Source organism: Alligator sinensis, unplaced genomic scaffold, assembly GCF_000455745.1.
Source record: "Alligator sinensis unplaced genomic scaffold, ASM45574v1 scaffold377_1, whole genome shotgun sequence".
Lineage (NCBI taxonomy): Eukaryota > Metazoa > Chordata > Crocodylia > Alligatoridae > Alligator > Alligator sinensis.
Window position 1 is genome coordinate 1,458,665 of NW_005842047.1, and position 20,077 is coordinate 1,478,741.

Consider the following 20,077-nt stretch of genomic DNA (forward strand, 5'->3'; position numbering starts at 1 on the left):
CCGCAAACGAGCCACTTGTGGCTTCATCCTGTGCCCTGCCCCGACTGGGCAGTGCCTGTTGGCATCCCATCACTTTGGTGCCCAGGGCAGTCACTCCGTTCGCCCTGCCCCACCCGGCCTTCCCCTTGCTACAGCACTGGATTGGTTGTTAGGGCACTAACCCAGGACGACACTGGCTGAAATGTTCAATGCACTTTTTGCTTCAGTTTTTTCAAAAAGCCTACTTAACTATGTCCATGTGCTTAATAAAATTAAAATGCACAAAATGTGAGGAACACAGGCCAAAATAGAAAAAAAAAATGTTAAAGTATATTTGGACACATTAAATGCATTCAAGCTGGCAGGAGCTGATAAAAGTCACGGAGTACTTCAAAGTAGTCTTTTGACTACTAGTGATTATCTTACAAAACTCATTGGAATAGGTCATATCCCCAAGAACTGGAGAAGGTCAAACATGGTACCTCCTTTTAATGAGGGGGAAAAGGAGGACTCAGGGAATTATAGGCTAGTCAGCTTTACTTCAATACCCAGAAAGCTACTAGAACAAATTATTAAACAACTAAAAGTGCCTAGAGGACAATAAAGTGATAAGAAACACCTATCATAATACATCAAGAACAAATTATGTCAAACAAATCTAATTTCCTTCTTCAGCCTAGTGGTAAATTGGCCTAGTAGATAAGGGGGAAGCAATATATCTATCTATAAAGCATCTCAGCTTTAGGAAGGCCTCTGACACTGTCTCGCATGGCATTCTCAAAATCAAACTAGGGCAATAAGGTCTAGATAGAGGTTGGCAACCTTTTCAGGTTGCAGAGTAGAATGACCCAGCTTGGGTCAGAGATGGGCCGGTGGGCAAGCAGGCACTTGCACCCGTCTGCTACTGCTTCTCCCCCTTGCAGCACGAGGGAAGCTCCTGCCACCAAACATCACTGAAGCACTACATCTACAGTTTGGATCAAATGGCTCCTCAGGCTGAATCCAGCCTGCAGGCTATAGGTTGCTGGCCCCAAGTCTAGATGAAATAACTGTGAAATGGATGCACAAGTGGTTGAATAATAATAATTTTTTTTAAAAAGGGGGGGTGGTGGTCATTACTAGGGACCTACCAAAATCATGATTGTGCGATTTTCATAGAAACTGCAATTTTGGGCATGCTCTGTGAAAGCATGGGCTCCATGAAAAATTGTGGACTCTGTGATTTTAGCAGGCTTGCTTAAAAAAAAACAACTTACCAGCAAGCAGAGAAAAGGCTGGAAGACCCTGCAGTCTTAGTGCCCGGAGGGGGGTGGAGGGAAGAAGGAGGGGGTAGGGAAGCAGGTGAAAGGAAGAGGGGAAGTAAAGTGGGGAAGGGGGCAGGGAGGAGGAAGGTCAGGACAGAGCTGGGGTAGGGTGGGGGTGTTCAAAGCAGGAGGTATGAAGGAAGCCTTTCCCCCATCCTCCAAGAGTCTAGGGCTTCCTGGTCTTTTCTCTGCTTGCCGGTAAGGTTTTTTTGTTTGCTTTTTGAGGGGGTTTTGCAGTGAGCCTGCCAAAATCACAGAGCCCATCACTTGGGGACAGCCCGAAGCTGCATCTTAATTACCCTGATTAAGTCCAGGGATGCCATTAATCCATGCTTAATAACACATAGATTAATGCCTTCCCTAGGCTTAATCAGGGTAATTAACCTGTGGTTTCAGGCCATGTGGCAATCTACAAGGAAGGGTGGGATTGCCGGGCCTCTCAGCCAATCAGAGACATGGGAGAGCCTCGCAGTGCTCAGCTGCAAAATCAACTGGCTGCTGCCTCAAGTTCAGTAGGTCCCTAGTCATTAGCAATAACTGATTGTCAAATGGGAAGAACATGGCAAATGAGCTTTCACAAGGTCTGTCCTGGGGTCTGGCACTATTCAATATTTTCATTAACATCTTGGACGATGGAATAGATTTCATAGACATTAGGGCTGGAAGGGACCTCAGAAGATCATCAAGTCCAGCCCCCTGCCCCAGGGGCAGGAAGTCAGGTAGGGTCAAAGGATCCCAGCAAGATAAACCTCCAAATGTCTTTTAAAAGAGTCCAGAGTAGGTGCTTGCACTGGAGGCAGTCTGTTCCAGGCCTTTGGGGCTCGGACAGTAAAGAAGTTCTTCCATATGTCCAGCCTGAAACAGTCTTGGAAGAGTTTGTTACCATCCGACCTTGTACCCTTGAGGTGCTCTGGTGAACAGGCATTCCCCCAGGTCCTGATGCACACACATTATATACTTATAGGCAGCCACCAGGTCCCCTCTGAGCCTGCGCTTTTCCAGGCTGAAGAGTCCCATGGCTCTCAGCTTCTCATCATAAGGTCTGTTTACCTGGCCTCTGATCATGCGCATGGCTCTCCTCTGGACTCTCTCAAGCTTCCCCACATCTTTTTAAAACTGTGGAACCCAGAATTGGATGCAGTACTCCAGCTGCAGCCTCACCAAGTACAACGGGAGGATGACATCCTGGGATTTGCTTGAAAAGCATCTATGGATGCAAGCCAGAGTTTTTCTTCCTTTACCAGCTGCAACATCGCATTGGTGGCTCATATTCATCTTGTGGTCAAACATGACCCCCAACTCCCTTTCGGCTGTGGTGCTAGCAAGCATAGCACTGCCAAGCCTATAAGCGTCCTGCGGGGGGTGTTTCCCCAAGGTGGAGTACCTTCCATTTTTCAGTGTTGAACACCATCAGGTTTTCATCCGCCCATTTTCTGAGCGTCAAGGTTGGCCTGGATCACCATCCTATCTTCAGGTGTGGACGCTCTACCCCAAAGTTTGGTGTCATCGGCAACTTGGCCAGTCCACTTCTGATACCAATGTCTACATCATTAATAAAGATGTTAAAGAGTATAGGCCCAAGGACGGAGCCTTGGGGGACCCCACTGGTCATGGCGCACCGATAGAAACATCTATTACCACTCTCTGGGTCCGACCTCAGAGCCAATTCCCCAGTCATCAGACTGTGATATAGCAGAGGCCACAGCTTGCCAATTTTTTCATGAGGCGATCATGGGACACCAGATCAAAGGCTTTTTTTTTAGATCAAGATATATGACATCAATCTCTTCTCCCTTGTCCAGGTGATATGTCACCTGGTCATAGAAAAGAGATGAGATTGGTCAGGCAAGGCCTACCCACAGCAAACCCATGTTGGCTATCCCTCAGGATGTTGCCATCAGCCAGCTTGCTAAGAATAGGTCTCTTTGATAATTTTTTCCAAGATCTACCCCAGGATAGAGGTCAGGCTGATAGGCCTGCAGTTCCTTAGATCTACTTTCCTCCCTGTCTTGAAGATAGGCACCACATTGGCCTTCTTCCAATCTTCAGGCACTTCACCTGAGTGCCATGAGTCTTCGAAGGTCCATGCCACTGGCTGAGCTATGATGCCTGCCAGCTCCTTAAGTACCCTGGCTTGTAACCTGCCAGGACCAGCTGACTTGAAGGTGTCCAGCCTCTCAAGGTGTTTCTTCACAAGGTCAACATTGATGTAGGGTAACAATTCTCCTTCACCCTGGCCGTCCCATACCACATTGAGCAGAGCTGTCCCTTGAGGCTAGCGAAAAGCCGATGCAAAATACCCATTAAGCAGGTTGGCTTTTTCCTGGGCATCAGTTGTCATTTTCCCCATTTGGTTTGGTAGGGGTCCAATGTTACCCTTGCTTTTCCTCTGGCTCCCAACATATCTAAAAAAAGGACGTTTTATTGTCTTTGATACATGTAGCCAGTTGGAGTTTAGTCACAGCCTTGGTTTTCCTTGTTCACTCCCTACAGGTCTGGACCACTGCAGAATACACCTAGTCTCGGGAGAGAGTGGGGGGAAGGACCCCAAACTAAAAGGAAAGATCCCTGGGAACAGAATATACAGAAAGGAGAGGAAATAAACATAAAGTTAAAACAAAAAAACCCACTTACCTACAGCAGGAACTGGAACGAGTAAAGAAACCCATGAGACTCATCAGCCGCGTCTTTATTCAGCTGAAGCCGGCTGGTGACATCACCGGCAATCACCGGCTGGCGGGAATAAAACCAGTTGCCGGTGGAGACAGAGGGAGTGAGGGAGCAGACCCAAGGAGGACACGACCACAAGGTGCCTCTCAGGAATCCCTTAGGGAGGAGGGAAGATAAACTGAAGAGCCAGAGGAGGCTCTGAGTGCTGACCCTGACAGCGACAATGAGCAACGGCTTGGCAGAATCAGGGTTGAGCCAGAAGCAGCCCCTGCAGCCAGCAAAGGCAGTAGCAGCAAAGGGGGCAGAAGGGTGGATGTGACGACCCACACTGCAACAGGTTGGAGCATTGGGGCCATTGGGGAGGCAGAGGAATCTCCCCCTTTGGGAGAGCCCCGGCAGAAGCAGCGTGAAGGGCTGCAAAGAGACAGGGTACCTACCCTGGTTACAGGGAGCAACCAGGTGTACACAGGGGGGCTATGAGGCATCCGAATAGTGATGCCACTGAAGGGAGAGAAGTGGGGCAGGACCGTACCCCGGGATAAAGGGGGAGAGATGACCCGAGCAGGAGGCTACAGGTACCCGGCCCCATGTAGGGGTCATCCCATGGAAAGGTCTTAGGGAACGAAGCACCTGGTACCCTGACGTAAGGGACCAGGAAAGGGGCTACTCAGATTCCCCACAATATAGTAGAGTGTTATTTTGCATTTTCTTTTGTGTTTCCCTCTTTGGATGGGTTGAGGGACAGGAGTGGACAATACAACTATGGTAACCGGTACAGGGCTCGTAGGGGCATCACGTTTGGCTTGAGACACTAGTGAAATCTCTTACTCTAGAGGGAGCAGATTTCACAACCAGGGTTTCCGACCACAGACAACCCGAGGCGAGCTGAGTGAATCAGCCTCAAGAGCCAGTACCCAGGACGGGAAGGGACTTGCAAGGTCTCAGCAACTGAAGAAGAGTGGGAGTGTGGCCAGGAAGACCCAGTGATCCATCAAGGTGGTGTAAGTTCAGGGTGTAGGAGTGGTGGAGCCCTGCAGGTAACCATTGGGCAGAAATCATGCTGCAGAGGGACCCCAAGTAGTCACCCCTCCACTGAGGAACATTCAAAGTCATGGCAGGCGAGATTGGGGAAGGTCACTTGAGGAGTAAACACCTACTCAATGGCTTACTGGAGTCTGTAAGGCGTGCACCACCGACCACTCGAACCAAGGCCACACGTGACCGGATGTTTGAGGCCCAACGGTCACACTCATCCTTTGGGGTGGATCCAGTCTTCCATCCTTTATAGGTCTTTCTTTTTAGACGCAGGAGGTCTACAGGTCTGCAGAGCCAAGGGGGCTGCTGTGCCCTTTTGCTGCCTTTCCTCCAAGATGGGATAGACATCACCTGTGCTTTCAGAATCGCTCCCTTGAGGAGCAACCACTCATCCTGAACTCCCCTCTCTTTTGGGTTGGGGTCCCTTAGGGCCTCACCAACAAGCCTCCTAAGCTTGTCAAAGTCAGCTTTCCTGAAGTCAAGGACTTCTGCATTGCTGACTGACTTGCCAGCTTTATGGTGGATAATGAAAGTGATCAGCTCATGGTCACCATCTCCCAGCTTCTCTTTGATCATTAGGTTGCTGACTAGATAATCCCCCATTGCCAGTACCAGGTAGAGCAGTGCTTTGCCTCTTGTCGGTCCATAGACTTCTCAAATCAGATAGAGCTCATCCATGCACGCAAGGAAGCTTTGCGACCATTCGGATTTGGCTGAGTGCTCTTCCCATGAAATGTCTGGATAGTTGAAGTCTTCCATGACAACCATGGGCCAGGAATGTGCAGCCTCAGCCAGTTCCTTGGCTAATTCCTGGTCGAGATCTTGATCCTGATTAAGAGGTCTGTACCAGACTCCTACCATAGGGTCCCCTGTGCCATGTTCACCACAGATTTTAACCCAGAGAGTCTCCAGTTATTCACCTTGGATGCTACTGCCAGCTTTCAGGGAAATGTAGCTTTCCCTGACAGAGAGCTACACCCCCGCCCCTTTTGTCTACACAATCTCTCCTGTACAAGGTATAGCCATCTATATCTGTGGCCCAGTCATAGTTGGAGTCCCACCAGGTCTCCATTATCCCTATGAGATCATTCTTGTTTAACAGGAAGACCAGTTCCTCCTGTTTATTCCCCAAGCTCCTGGCATTGGTGTACAGGCACGTAAGTGTCCCATTGGAGGCCCTAGTCATCCCTACACATCGTTCCAGGGCTGAGGTAGGGGTGGGTTCCCTTACGTGTCTTAGCCTGCTGGATTTGCAAAAGATGCCCAGTGGGCTTGCTGTGGTGGTAATCCCCCCATCCCTCGGTGGGTTTAGTTTAAAGTCCAGTTGAGCAGGTCAGCCATTCTGTCTGAGAAGAGCCTCCTCCCCAACGCAGTGAGGTGGAGACTATCTCTTCCCAGCAGACCACTGCCTCTCTCGCCAAAGAGCAGACTATGATTGTGGAAGCTGAAGCCTTCACGATGACACTAGCACTGCAGTCTTTGGTTAACTACCTCAATCCTCCTCTCCCTCCTCAGCCATAACCTGAAACCGGGAGGATCAAGGAAAACACAACCTTCACCCCCAACCTCCTCAGCCCCACTCCCAAAGCCCTGTAGCCTCTCATGACCCAGCTGGGATCGCTCTGAGCCATGTCATTCATCCCCACATGGATAAGGAGCATAGAGTAGTGGTCAGTGGGCCAGATAAGCTTTGGGACTCTTGGCTATGTCCTGGATATGGGCTCCAGGGAGGCAGCAGACCTCCTGGGCTAAGGGGTTGGGGCAGCAGATTGTGCCCTCAGTCCCCCTCAGGAGGCAGTTTCCCACAATGACCACTCTACCTGTGGCCTTAGGGAGAGCAGGAACAGCAGCTGTGAGTGAGCCTCCATTGCCTGCAGGAGCTAGCAGCTCTGCAGGCTCTACTAGGGCTGCAAGAGGTTCATACCTAGACAGAGAGTATAGAGAATAGAAAGCATGCTTGTAAAATCTACCAATGAAGACAAGCTGGCAGGGGTTGTAAGCAAGCTGGAAGACAAAGTTAGAATTCAAAATGATTTTGATAAGCTGAAGAAATGGTCTGGAATCAATAAGATGAAATTAAATAAAGTCAAGTGTAAAATATTATAAAGGAATATCAGATATACAAATATAAAATGGGGACAATATTGAGTTCGGGTACCTCTATAGATCGGTAGCAGATTTTAAGGATCTCATTTTGGATTTAGGTGCTTCAAGTGACAGTTAGATGTCTCTGGCCCTGGACATAACCCGTGTATGCACCTGTGAAACCTGGTGTATCATTACAATGATATAAAAAAGGAACAGACACATGACGTACAGCCTTGTGCTGGTGTAACTTACCAGAATCTAATGTAGAGTTACTCTAGGAAAATTCAAGGGTCAAACTGCACTGGTGTTATTTACACCAATGCAGGTGTCAAGTGTCCATTTCTGCCCCTGTTATAGCTGTTTGATCAGACTATTACTACTTTCTCTGCCAGCTAATGTCAAGGAATAGTGCCTACAGCAGCTGCGACTGTGGGAGAAGTAGTTGTATGTTCACTTCACACACTTAAGTAACACTTATGTACAAAAATGATGCACAATACATCTTTGCTAATATGCCCTGTGTCATAGAATCATAGAGAAGTACAGCTGGAAGGGACCTCCACAGGTCACCTAGTCCAACCCCCAGCCTGAGGCAGGATCATTCATATCCAAACCATCCTATACAACCATAATCTAAACACTATATATGACTACTGTCAACCCTGACAACACAGACCTAAAACACTAACCTGCTACAGGTAAAGCTAATGACCTGCAGCTAATGACCTGCTTCTACAAAATGTTGTCAATACATGCTGAAGAGGTCCTGAGCAGAGGGCAACACATCCCACTACAGAGGAAGGCAAAAGCCCCCACAGTGTAGACCAGCCTGATCATGGGGTAAAATTCCTTCCTGATCCCAAATACGGTGATCAGTCTGACCCTGAGCAGAGCGGGCAAGACCTTCTACCTAGGAACCTCCGGCTTTTCTCCTAGCAAGAGAATCAGCACATTCCAATTGAAGTCCCCTGCCTTAGCTGTAGCCAACACCCAATGCCTCTGGGGAGGCTTAAAAACACTCTGGCACATACAGCAGAAAAACTGGAGTGGGGGTGGGCAACCAGAAAAAACCCAGAAGCATGGAAAATACCAATTGGTAGAAAATAGCTACACCTAGATGATCCCAGACAAGTGGCTGGCAAACCTCTTCTTGAACACCTCCAGTAATGGAGACTCCATAATTTCCCAAGGCAATCTATCCCATGGCTTCAATATTCTCACAGTGACGAAGATTTTCCTAATATCCTATCTAAACTTACTTTGATATAACTTCAAGCCATTGATCTGCACCCTGTTCTCTGCAGCAAGAAAGAAAAAGTGCTTTCCCTCTTCTTTATGGCAGCCCTTCAAGTATTTGAAGACTGCTATCATGTCCCCTCTTAAGCACATTTTCCACAAGCTGAACATGACTAGCTCCATCAGCCTATCCTCGTATGTCCTGTTTTCCAAGCCCCTTATCATCTTAGTTGCCCGCCACTGGACCCTCACTAACTTTTCTATGTCCTGTTTAAAGTGTGAAGCCCAGAACTGTACACAGTACTCCAGATGTGGAGCAGAGAGGCATTATTGCCTCCCATCCTCCCATGTCTTGCACCTAATGCTTCTATTGATGCAGCCCAAAACTGCATTTGCCTTTTGTGCAGCTGTATCACACTGCACTCTTATTGAGCCTATGGTCTACCAAGACTCCCAAATCCATAGAGATGTCATCCAGCCAGGCATTCCCAATTTTATATTTGTGTTTTTGATTACTCCTCCCAAGGTGTAGCACCTGGCATTTATCCACCTGTGTTCAAGCTTTTACCTTAACAAAGTCCTCCGAATGTAACCCTTGGATATTAGATTTTCATCTCTCATTGACTTGAGATGGAAGTTGAGTTACTGAATTCCATAGGTTGCTTTGATGAGATCTTAGGGCTGCATCAGTTGTCCTTTATTAGAATTTTAGCTTATTCTTATGTTTAGATTGACATTATTATTATTATTATAATAAAACCTTGCTTGCCTCACCTGCTCCACTCTTGTTGCAGCAGCTTGGACAAACACCTCCAAACCAATTCATTTTATGGAGGAGGGCTCTGCATTGTTACCAGGTAATTCTTTCACTTAGAGCATTTTAAAGGGCTGTTTAAAGACTTGCACAACACTTTTATCTCCAGTTTAACATCTCAAATCATGTTTTACTGCTTCACATTCTGGGAATTATACAAAGAAAGAAACTCATAAAAATGCTGGTGCAGAATCTGTACTTTATAATAAAAGTGATATTTGAACTCCAGCTATCCTAATAAAGCTACGGAATTTATTTTATTACTATTTACTACTCTGATTAAAGGCACAGCATTATCAAATAACTTTTTAACATATGATACCAGCATGCTATTGTGGCTGGTATAATTTAATAAACTATGGCTATGTGTTAGTATCTGTTAGCATTCAGATTTTCCCCAAACCCTGATAAAATCTAGGAGTGTTTGGTCACTTTGACTCTGTGAAAGAGCCAGCATGCATCCAGTACTGTATGTGTTGCATGTGCCAAGTCCAAATACAAATCCTGAGTTCTTTGAACTGGAAATTCCTACTGGCTGAACTCTGAACTCTTACTGTGGTTGGAAGACCAGGTAATCTGACTTTTTTTTTTTATGATTTTCCATGTGAAAAAAGTGTCTGGCAATAGGAATACTGATATACCTTGTGTAACCCACTGCACATCACAGAATTTGAAAGGAGTTGGGGGCTGGAGCAGAAGTGGGCCCAATAATTTTGGAATGAAACAAACTAAAAAAATCAAACCCTGGCCCTTTTGGGCGATGACAGCAGACATTTTGTAGCAAATGTGCTATTTTTCAGTTTGTGCCTTCAGCTATTAACTGTTGATACCTATGAAAGCAACTGAAAGACCCAACACTAACTAAAAGGAAACTATTTTCCTGTTCTATGTAGCAACATTCTGGCAACATAAAGAGGCTTGAGCTCTGTTTAGCTTTGTATTTGGGCTTTAATATCTTAGGACTGCCAGCAGATCAAGGGTTAAAAGGAAAGGTGATGCTAGCAATTCCTTTCAGTGAGGTAAACCCAGTCATTGTTTGCTTCAGATGTCCACAGTCACGTCCATACAGAAGAAAGGGGTGGGGTAGAGGGTAACCTTACTCTGTCTTATGTTCAGCCAAAAGCAACTATGAAATACAAAAACAATCACATAAAGAAGGTGGAAATTCTGACACTGCACTTTTCAAATACATACAATGGGCTGAGGGGGATCTAGCCCATCTGGTTGCTACGTGCACATTCTCATATAACCCTTATCATCTATTTCCATTTGCAGGTAGCAAGAGCACAAATACCCCGAGGTATGAGCAGAGTCTGAGGCAAATTGAAAACAGGCTGCTAATGTCCATCAACCAGTGGAAAAAAAAAAAAGCTGTCTCTGGGGTATTCCAAAATGTCTTTGTACCATTATAAATTAGACATTGTAGTGGTTTTGCATTCTGTGGGATTTTTTTGTGGGGTTTTTTTTTCCTGTGGATCTTCTTTTCATTCTTTTTTTCCTCCATTCCTCTGCCCTTCAAACTTGGTTCTCAGCTGAAATTAGGCCTCAGTGAATAACCCCCATCCTTGTTACTGGTTTCTCAATCTTGCCTTCCTTTGGCACTGTGTATGGTATGCCCTATCTCCCAATGAAGCTATAATTTATCAGAGCAACAGCTGTTTCCCCTGCATGTATCAAGAGCACAGAGCTCCCAGGGCTGCATTTCAAAGGGTGCACTCAAGAATCCATTTCTGCCTTCATAATCTCTGGTTTTCTCTGTCTGATGGCAGTAAGACAAATTAAAAGCTCTGTTTCTATATAAGTACTTCTTTTTGTCTTTTAGATTTCCCCTCAATTCGCTAAATAAATAAAAATAAGCAACAAAGTAGGCTCTTTCCATAAAAGGGCACTGCATCAGCAGATACAACAGACAGGCTCCAGCTACAAACTGCCTATTAGCTCCAATTTAAAAGACATTTTCTCAAATACAAACAGCCTTTAGTTCCCATATGAAAGATCTCTTCCAATTTGAAGGTCATTTATCCAAGTAGATGCTGTTGGACTGTCATCTTAGGCACCTAGCAATAGCTTAAAACAGTGTGACAAATAAGGTTGCCTGGACTTCTGACAGGAAAGCTTCCTTAGATGAATACTTTAATTCCTCTCCAAGTCTCACACAACAATGAAGTCCAGCTCTTTGCTTCATCTCAACTTTGCAGCAACCAAGGCAGCAACTCTGTCAGATTCTAGCATTTCCTTTACACACGCTGACCGGGAAGCGGCCACAGCGCTTCTGGAAGTGGCTGCGGAGCTTCATCCAGGTGCTTCCACTCCCCAGCCAGCACTTGCATGGGGGGCACCCGCCTACCCTCCCGCCTGTCGCCCAAGCGGGGAGTGTGGTCTGTCAGGGTGTGCAACAGCGCTCTCAGGGGATGCACATGCACCCCCATGCACCCCCTATGTATCACCACTATTTACACAGGATGTCCATGTTTCAAATAAATTAAGTTTGAATTCAATTTTTCTCGCTTTTAATATTTATGTACTAAATCCCAAAAGAAACAACACTGAAGCCTCTAGGACTATAGAACCTGACACACATTCTTCAGGCCAGGAGTGAATCTTTCTATGCATCTTTTCAGTACTTAATGTATTTCAAATGTAATAAATGATACTAGTAGCTTGTATCTTTCCCATCCCTGTCACTTCCTGAGGCTCTAAGTCTTTCCATTGACTTAACTGATTTTGGTCAAATGAGGCCTTCCAGACAGAACTGGGTAGTACCCTAGAATAGATTTTCTGCTGTCACTGTACAGTCTACTTCAAGATTCTTACATTTTTCTGAACCTGAAGAGTGTGAGGAACTTGAACTGTTTTGTTAACTACAATCAATTGATTCCTATATTGTGATGCAGAATATTTCCAAGCCCCTGAAGCTGGAGCAGAAATCAATTACCTCCTGGTTAGTGGTTTTATCTAATTGAGCACAAAGAGCCTAGGATCACCAATTACACTAAGATTTTTCTTGAAAACAAAAAGGGAAAAAGACTGCTGCAGACACTAAAAAAGAGAGGAAGGAACAGAAGAGAAAGGGAAGGATCTCTTACATTAGGTACAAAACATCTGATTTGTCTTTAACACCCAGAGTAGTCTATTATGCAGTTTGTTCCATTTGTTGTTCTTGATTGTTATAGATCTTCAGAAAAGAGAAGCCCTCAAAGCCATTCAACAGTATCACAACTACTGATATTGGGTTTCATGTGTTGATGTCTGCGACAGCACTTTCAAAACACACCTAATGTTGGAATGCAGTTGATCCCAGACAAAATGGAGCAGACAAAAGGCACTAGGGACCAAGGTTCTGCCTGAGACACGTTAGGTGTGTTGACTAGCTCCTTTAAGATGTGTTAAGTTAATAAAAGGCTCCCTCCCTTCTCAGATTATTACAGAAGTGGAAATTTCTGCCTGTACCAGTATTTGTAAAAGCTTATCACTCTAACATGTCCTTATTTTGGAAAAAAATATATATATATGATTATTTAAAATACATATTTTAAGGTAGATGAACTCTATCAATTATGCTGTATCTTGGCCAGCAAGGAGAAATAATCACCGGTAAAGATATAGCACCCCTGGCATCTTTCCTGTTCTGCTTACCTGAGTTGAGATTTTTGAAGCCAGACAATAGAAGAGCCCCCCCCAAACAATGTCCTAGAACTTAACTCCACCTGCTGAAAGCCTGTAAAAAGATCTTACTTCACTTCCTGGCAATTTTCAGGCTCTATTTCTATTTTTTTTTTTTAATTTGCTTTCTATTTTATTTTCACATCAGTAGCCCACAGAAGTCTTATAAAAAATTATAAATGTGAATAAGGCGTTACAGTCACACCTAAAAAATAATCTCTGATTTTATACCTAGAAAGTATAATAAGTCCAATTCCATTTTTGTAAGGTTCTTTTTATTAAAGAAGCTTTTTCTTTCAGGCAGCTTTTTTTTTTTTTTTTATAAATAGCCACTGATTTCGGGGAGCTCCCAGTTTTAAGAGTTGAACATGAAACACCTTATAAAAGGATGATTTTTAAAAGTATTGAATACTCACCCTTTGAACTGAAGGCAGTGAAAGTTGTATGTTCAGAGCAGTCCTGACCAGGGGTGCATCAATACCCCACTTCTACCACTGTCCCAGCTGACCTGGGGACACTGAGAGCCCCAGAGCTGCTCCTGTCCCACTCCAGCTGTGGGCCACAGCTGTCCACAATGCCAGGCTCTGGAAGAGATAGTGATGACAGTGCCCCAGTTCCTCCTTCCAACACCTATCCAAACCCCATAGGTATCCCTCGCTGGCTGGGAGCAGATGCTGGAAGGAGGATCCTACAGGCGTCAACACTGTCTCCACCAATATCAGTTCCTTGCATAGTTGATCCCTACAGACCCGGCTGGAGCAAGACAGAAATGTCTCTGTTCCCCCTCTTCCATGCCCCCATGATAGCTGGGGACAGATACAGCTGCATCAGCGGGCATGGATCCCTCCGTTTGTGCACCCACTCCCTGTCCAGCTTCCTGGTGTCCCCACTGACTCTAAGGCTCCAGCCATACTTTGCCCCCACCCCACCCCCAGTCTGAGGACAGTATGTTGCACCCACCTTAAGCCATCTTTAGTAAATCATGGATCCACCCCTGGTCCTAACCAAGAGGCCCAAGGCATAAAGCTGAGTATCTCAGCACTAAGGTATACAATGCCAATAGCCATTTTTGAAAGTGCAGCTGTGTGGCTATATTTTGTTTAAAAGCTCCTGAAATAAATAAAACTTATTTCAGTTCAAAAACACTCCATTTCCAAACCACGATGGTTTTGTTTCCAAGTCCTAATTTGTTTCCTTAACATCAACAAACAAATCTGTAATTAATAAGACCTGATACACAAACAGGGAATATCACTGCCCTGCTCGTTGCCAATTTGCTTCTTAAGCAAGATGTAAACTTGTAAATTAAGACAGATAATAGAAACAAGTCAGGTACCTCTAGGCCCATTCATTAATGAGGAATAAATATGAACCTAATGTTTACACCAACAGCCAGTGTGAGGAACCACTGAGCACATGGCTGTGCTAGAACCTCTGTCCAAGCTAACTACTACCCAAATTCAGGCTTTTTGCATTTTTTAAGAGATACGTAAGCCCCAAGTCACCAAGCCCAGATTCAGATCCAGACTTCTTCAAATTTCAGGAAAGGGATTGTTATTACCAAGCTGTGCTCAAATGTAAAGTTGGGATAGGAGAGAGAGAATTTTTCTCCAGGGTCCACCTCAGATCCATGCAAATGAAGAATAATTTAATTGGCTCTGTTGGAGTTACACTGGTGTTAACTCAGCAGCAGAGGAGAGTTAAGCTTGGTGCTCAAGGAAGCATTCAAATCCAGGACTTAGGCTCAAACCAAGCTTCATTTTCTTGTGTTTTATTACTACTTTTGTTACAGTAAACGTCCTAATCTGAACTCTAAACAAATAAGTCATAAACCTGGATTAATTATATCAGACTTCCCTTTTGCTCACAGTTATTCTGACATGCCTAAGTTCTGCTTGTCTGTTTGTAATGAAAGGAAAGTATCAGGAGCAGCAGTTTTGCTCACTATAACTCATGTTGGCTAGGTAACAAAAAGTCCAAGGCAGCAAACAGAACACACATTCACTCTTTGGTGGGGTGGTGGTGGTGGTGGAAATCTTAGACTGGGTTCTGCCATTTTTTAACCAGTCTGTGTACATCAAACTTCTGTTCTGTTACAGGTATTGACCGGTTTCCAATCACCTATTCCAGTAAAAGTGTAATATCTGTACCTGTCCCTCAGGGGCTGACCTGAGGCAAATGAGAGTTAGGAAATGGCCTGATTCTCTTGGAAATGGGCCTAAACTCTCATGGCAATGAGCTTCAGGTGATCTGGGTTGCAGCTCTAATTGCATGCAAGCAGTGGTCTGGGTATACTGGGCAAGTATCCACATGGAGTGTTTTCTGATACTGTGTGTTTGCTACCAGTTCTGAAGCAGGAGCACTGCATGCTAACCAGTTCCCTATTCCAATGTGTAATTCTGGCAACTGCCTTGCCTCATGGTTTTGCAGATCTTTGTGTTTCTCTGTGTGATGAATCTGCTGACTCTCTCTACAGCAAAGAACTCAGCATCTCTTCCATTCCCTGCTGCATCAAGCCAATTCCTCATATTACCACAGATGTGTTCCTGGTCTCTCTCCTCCCCACTAGCTATTTCAAATGCTTCCCTTTTAAAAAAAGGAAGAGCTGACCAACAAACTCTTTCACAATCGCATCTACGTGGTATGTGAAGAGGAAATAGCTTGCTGGCTGCATGTTAGCCATGTTCTGTACTTTGGGAGCATGTCTACACTGCATTGGAAAGTGCCTAGGATTACTACCATGAGAACAACTCGCACTCTGCATGCAGAAGAAAATGACATATGATTGCTGTTTGGCACAGACTGTACCCACAGCTACCCAGCCTCTCAATCCTGGGTGGTGTCATGAGAGCGATTCTGGGTGCATCAGCATTGCTAGCATATTTTTCTGTCATGTGACACATGTGATGCAGGAAGAATTGGGAGGGGCTTGTTCTCCTGGCAGAATTTCCAAGCTCTGATGTGGTGCAGACATACTTGGAGTCTGTGCCAGACCTTAGGCACGGTTCTGGTAGAGAGAGCTTGAGCTCCATTATCTTTTCCTTTTTATGTTTTGTCAAGGTTCTAAAAACACCGTGCTAAAAGATGGGGTCTAGTTTGAGTGGCTCAAAAGTTGATCAGTGTTAGTGCTAGCTCGAGTTTGGAGCAGTCACACCTTCTCTGGCTGTCCCCCACCTGTACAGTTCATAGTTTCATAGTTTCAGGGTCGGAAGGGACCTAATAGATCTTCTAGCCCGACCCCCCGCCAGGGCGGGAGAACAACCCAAAAACACAAACAAAACCACTCACCCTAAAAACAAAAACGGGACTCAAATGAGTCCAGCCAGGTAAGTATCCAGCCTCTTCTTAAAGATCCCCAGGGTAGGGGCCAGCACCACCTCCCTTGGAAGTTGGTTCCAGCTCCTAGCCGCCCTGACTGTGAAGTAGTTTTTTCGGATGTCCAATCTGTACCTCCTCTCCATCAACTTGTGCCCATTACTCCTTGTTATGCCAGCGGGGGCTAGGGGAAACAGCGTCTCCCCCAAACCCTTCTGGTTCCCCCTAGTGAGTTTATAGACGGTCACCAGGTCCCCCCTCAGCCTTCTCTTGTGGAGGCTGAATAGGTTCAAGTCCCGCAGTCTCTCACTGTAGGGTCTGCCCTGTTGTCCCCGGATCATGCGGGTGGCCCTCCTCTGGACCCTCTCCATGTTGTCCACATCCCTCCTGAAATGGGGCGCACAGAACTGGACACAATACTCCAGCTGCGGCCTGACCAGCGTCGCATAGAGGGGGAGGATCACCTCCCTGGCTCTACTCGAGATGCACCTGTGGATGCACGACAAGGTCCGGTTAGCCCTGCCAACCATGACCTCGCATTGTCGGCCCATGTTCATCTTGGAGTCAATAATGACACCAAGATCCCTTTCCGCCTCCGTGCTCTCAAGTAGGGAGCTCCCCATCTTATAAGTGTGCTGCTGGTTCCTACTACCCAAGTGCAGCACCCTGCACTTGTCCGTATTGAAACGCATCCTGTTCCTGTCTGCCCACCCCTGTAACCTATCCAGATCCTTCTGCAATCTCTCTCTCCCTGCTAGCGTGCTCACCTCCCCCCAAATTTTGGTGTCATCAGCGAATTTAAACAGGTTGCTCTCCACCCCAACATCAAGATCGCTGATGAAGACATTGAACAGCGCAGGGCCCAGGACCGAGCCCTGAGGGACTCCACTACCCACCTCCCCCCAAGTCGAATATGATCCATCCACCACCACCCTCTGAGTGCGACCCTTCAGCCAATCTGCAATCCATCTGACCGTGTAGGCATCTATGCCACAGTCGCCTAGTTTACTAATTAGGATGGGGTGAGAGACGGTGTCAAAGGCCTTGCTGAAGTCCAGAAAGACTACATCCACCGCGACACCTGCATCCATGGCCTTTGTGACCTGATCATAAAAGGCAATCAGGTTGGTCTGACATGATCTCCCCCTAATAAATCCATGCTGATTGCCCCTGAGCATCATCTCGGATGCCGGCCCATCACAAATGTGCTCCTTGATGATCTTCTCAAAGAGCTTCCCCAGGATTGAGGTAAGACTGACGGGCCTATAATTGCCCGGGTCCTCCCTTTTCCCTTTTTTGAAGATGGGGACCACATTAGCTACCTTCCAATCGTCTGGCACCTGGCCCAAGCACCACGATCGCTCGTAGAGCCGTGCCAGGGGCCCTGCAATAACCCCAGCCAGCTCCCTCAGCACCCTGGGGTGGAGAGCATCCGGACCCGCTGACTTGAACGCGTCCAGCCCCTCCAGAAGCTCTCTAACCCGGTCCTCCCCAACCTGAGGTCTGAAGGCGATCCCCTCGCGTCCGGCTTCTATCACAGCAGGGAAGTCCCGGTCCCTGCACAAGAAAACGGAGGTGAAGAATTGGTTAAAGAGGTCCGCTTTATCCTCTGACGCAACCACCAGATTGCCCCGCATATCCTGCAGGGGCCCCACATTACCCGGCGCCTTCTTCATCCTCCCAATATATTTGAAAAAGGACTTTTTGTTATCCTTAATCCTGGACGCTAATCCGAGCTCTATCTCCGCCTTGGCCTTCCTAACAGCCCGCCTGCAGGCCCGAGCAGAGGAGGTATACTCCTCTTTGGAGATTACACCCCCCTTCCACTGGGCGTACGCCACCCTTTTGGCAAGCAGGCATTCCCGGACACCCTTGGTGAGCCAGGGGGGCTTTTGGACACTCCTGCCCGCCTTGCTTCTTGTCGGGATGGACACCCCTTGGGCCCCGAGTATCGTTTCCTTAAGGAACGACCACTCCTCTTGGACGCTGAGTTCCTCTGCCCTCAAGGACCCCAGTTCCTCTCCCACTAATCTCCTCATCTCACTGAAGTTGGCCCTCCTGAAGTCTAGGGCCACCACCTTGCTGCGGGCCCTTGACACTCTACGCTGGATGATGAATTCCAGCACGCGATGATCACTATTGCCCAGGTGGTCAAGAACCTGGAGGCCTCTTACCAGGTCGTCGCCTGCGGCCAGGACCAGGTCCAGCAGAGCATCTCCTCTGGTGGGACTGTGCACCTCCTGAATCAAGTGGAGGTCCTGCAACTCGGCCAAGAACCTCCTGGAGCGGTCCGTCCCGGCTGACTGCTCCTCCCAGCAGATGGAACGACCACTCATCTTGGACGCTGAGTTCCTCTGCCCTCAGCTATGATTTGCCACTAGATGACTGGTGAGCAGGGGCCTGACTAGGTGCTACAGCTGTGAGTTGCCACTACAGGGCTGGTGAGCCAAGACAGGCTTCTATCCCTGCCCTAGATGGGGATGTGTGAGAGATGGAGTGGGATGGGAGGACTAGGATATGAAGATGCAAGGTGGAGAGTTCATGGGATGGGGTGAGTAGTGAAATGGGAGGTTGAAAGGAAGTGGGGGTGGGGGGGAAGTTAGTAAAACTAAATCACCCAACCACTGAAGAACAAAATAAAATATGTTTTTTAAAAAAGAAAAAGAAATAAAGAGGGAATAAAATAAAGAAGGTCTCATGTTTTAATACATTGGGATTTGGGATTAGAGTGTGGGGGTGCTGGTCACACTTGCTGGGATGGCTAGAAGGTAGGAGCAGTGAGGGAAGGTGCTTTTGCGGGAGCTACTGCCCCTAGAAGGAAGCCCCAGTTCATGGGGACACAATCCAGCCCCCTACCTTGTATCCCCGCACCCATTCTAAACTCCACTCCACTCATGCCCTGTAACCTGGCTAGCTGGCATGTGCTCTCCAGCTGTTTGCATGGGGTTGCACACCTGGGCATGGGAAAATCACATCCCTAGTGAGAGGGGGAGTTGGCTTGGTGCCAGAACTGCCCCCTGGGCGGTATAGTCCTGGAGCTGGAAAGTTTGTCCACATGGAACAGGAGGGTGGGAGATGGCCTACCGTGTCCTGGGGTGCTAGAGAACTGTAACTTGGGTGGCTCCTCTGTAGGAAGTAGCCACTGATTTTTCAAAAGCATCAAGAACCCAAGAGCTCCTATTTAATGCAATGCAATTGGCTGGATGTTCAACAAATTTTGAAAATCGGTTCCTACAACTGGAGGGTGGGGGTTCAAAATCACCCTGGGGCCTGAGCTAGATCCAGACCATGGGAGCTCCTCCCAAGATGGATCCAGGGCAGCTGCAGTGAATCAAGGGTCAGGCAGTGGCATAGGGTGGGAGGTCCAGGGCCAATGTCATAGGTTCAGGGGCAGATGATGCGGACTTAGGGCTCCAAGGGAGCAAGCAAGGACTTCTATCTCCATATCCTTTGCTCACCACCCTGCCATCAGTGGCCATATCCACTGAGGCCCAGGGACCCTGAATTCTGCAGCAGCCCATGCCCCATTAGCCCCACCATACCTTGTGATAGCCTGATAGATTACTACCAGGCCAGACAGAACACATTGTATATTTAATACCTCTGGCCTACAGAAATGAATTGAGAGGCCTAACTTAAGGACCTGTCTTTTAAAACGTCAGCCATGTTTTATGTCTGATTGAGCACTTGCACCTTTATCCTTCTTGCTAAAATTGGCACTAACATTTATATCCCATGAACACCAGAAATCAGGCTGAGTGATTTTCATCATACCTACAAATTCAGATCAATTACATACTGGGAGCTTGGGAAATGAGCTTGGGGCTCATGATTAGTCAGTCTATGGGTACACATAGACATTCAGGGACATTAGGGGGAAGTTAGATCGAGTTAAAAATGGCCACCCAATCTAAAGTAAGTCAGTATGGGGGGACCAGCAGGGAGATTGGAGGTGGCGGGTTGGCTCTTCACC